The sequence below is a fragment of the Lactuca virosa genome, chromosome 9, assembly GCF_052849685.1.
Source record: "Lactuca virosa cultivar CGN04683 chromosome 9, Lactuca_virosa_CGN04683_v6, whole genome shotgun sequence".
Taxonomy (NCBI): Eukaryota; Viridiplantae; Streptophyta; class Magnoliopsida; order Asterales; family Asteraceae; genus Lactuca; species Lactuca virosa.
This window is the reverse complement of record NC_136434.1, coordinates 55,204,874-55,207,086: the sequence shown is the minus strand read 5'-3', so window position 1 is coordinate 55,207,086 and position 2,213 is coordinate 55,204,874. Positions and strand designations below refer to the sequence as shown.

The window sequence follows — 2,213 nt, the reverse complement described above, 5'->3', positions numbered from 1 at the left end:
AAAAAACGGGAGAATCGAGTTCAGCCTCAAAGAGCAAGTTTGAAGTCTTCGATCTATTTCCTAATCCACACGAGACTGAGTACGAATCAGAAACAAAATTTGGACTTTATACGAGTGAACCCGAGAACGAGCCGGAGAACGAAATGGCGAACATTAATGAGATGGCCATGGGGGATTACAAGAAGCGCATTCGAGATGATGTGGGGCCGGGTTTAGTACATCCTACGATTCCTGCCAATGCCACATTCGAGTTAAAGGGACATATCCTTACTGCACTCAAGGATATCCCATTCTATGGGAAGGATCATGAGGATGCTTTCAAGCATTTAGACGAGGTCAATGATATTGCGGATTATTTTAATACTCCTAATATCCCAAGGGAGACAGCTTTGTTAAGGATGTTACCAGTCACTTTCAAAGGAGCTGCAAAAGACTGGTTGAAGGCTCTTCCATCTGGTACAATCACCACATGGGCCCAATTGCGTGAGAAATTTCTAGATCAGTTTTGCCCACCCTCCAAAATCTCTAAACTCAAGAAGGCGATTGCCAACTTTGAGCAAAATACGGGGGAGTCATTATACGAGGCATGGGAGCGCTACAAGGGGTTGTTAAGGAATTGTCCTCAACATGACCTAAATATTCAGCAAGAAATGTCGATATTCTATGATGGGGTGAATGTCATGACTAGACAACTCCTTGATTCACAAGGACCACTAACAAAGAAGAACCCAAATCAGGCCAAGGAGCTGATTGAAGAATTTTCAAAGCACTCTCGTGAGTATCACAACCTAGGGCACGATGGAATAAAAGGCAGTGGAGGTGCACAAACTGAAGAGATGGCTACTGTGATGGCAAAGGTTAGCACTATGGATAAGAGATTAAACCAATTGGACCAATCAATTCATGCAATTCGAGTTGGTTGCGAGAGATGTAGTGGCCCACATTTGACAAAAGATTGTAATATGGATGAATATGGAAACAAGAAAGCTCAAGTTTGCTATTCGAGTGGGGACAAATATGATGAAGATTGGAGGAAACCAAAGAAGGAGTGGCTGCCTTACGATGAATACAAGAAGCAAAAAGAAGAGAAATTTATGCAAACTGGTCGGGGTTTTTACCAAAGAGAGCAACCACCAGCTGAGAAGAAAGTTGATCTAGAGACCATGTTAATGAAGTTTATGGAAGCTTCAGAAAAAATGCATGATGCTACTGATGCTATGATGATTGACCAATAATCATTATTAAAAAATCAGCAAGCTTCCATCAATAACCTTGAAGTTCAACTTGGTCAACTTACTACTTTGGTAAATAAAAGATTGTCTCCACAACTTCCTGAAATGAAGACACAATCTCACGTCATGGCCATTGATACTGAAGAAGAAGCGATTTCTGAATTCCTGGAAGCATTAATAGAGGAGCCACAGCAGCCCGATCCAAAGCTGAAGCTCGAAATAGAAGATATTGCTAAAATCCTCGATTCACGTCGTGGTCCTTATCTGTCCACGTCGTGGCCCCAGTCTGAACAGAAAACTCTAGGACCCGTCTCGGCTTATCGACCACCTTTGCCATTCCCGTCTCGAGCTAATCTTAGTCCACTGGAAAGGGAACATCTCGAGTTTATTCAGCAAATAAAGGGTATTTCTATTAATGCTCCTTTTATTGATTCACTTGCAAAAGTTCCCGAATACGCTAAGTTCCTCCAAGATTTAATAGACACTCGACATGAATTGAAAAAGAGTTCTAAGGTAATTCTAAGCGAACAAAGCTCAAGGGCTGTGTTAGGAGAGATACCTAAGAAGATGGGAGATCCTGGACGCCTCACTCTTCCATGTGCTTTAGCCGATTCTGGGGCTAGCATTAATTTGATGCCTTTCTCGTTTTATCAAAAGTTAAATATTTAGAAGATGAAGGGTACTAAAATGACAATTCACATGGCAAACCGTTCAGTGAATCACCCAAGAGGGATAGTAGAAGACATCCTAGTTAAAATTGGGAAATTCGTTTTCCCAGTTGACTTTGTAGTGATGGACATGAAGGAGGATGTTAATGTCCCCATTATTCTTGGCCGCCCTCTACTAAATACTGCTAGCGCTCTTGTCGATGTTCGAGAATCCAAGCTCACGTTGAGGGTCGGTGATGAAGAAGAAACTTTTGGACTACAAGATGGTTTCCAAGGATATGATGTTCAAGGTGAAGTGTTTAATATTGAAGAT

At 41.7% G+C, this 2,213-nt stretch overlaps 1 non-coding gene across 1 annotated transcript; it reads right to left on the bottom strand.

Annotated features, from left to right (window-relative positions):
- Positions 1-527: 527 nt before the first annotated feature.
- Positions 528-634, bottom strand: LOC145141589 (small nucleolar RNA R71). Its single transcript, XR_013722783.1, has one exon. It is a non-coding gene; the product is annotated as a small nucleolar RNA R71 (small nucleolar RNA).
- Between the last annotated feature and the right edge of the window lie 1,579 nt (positions 635-2,213).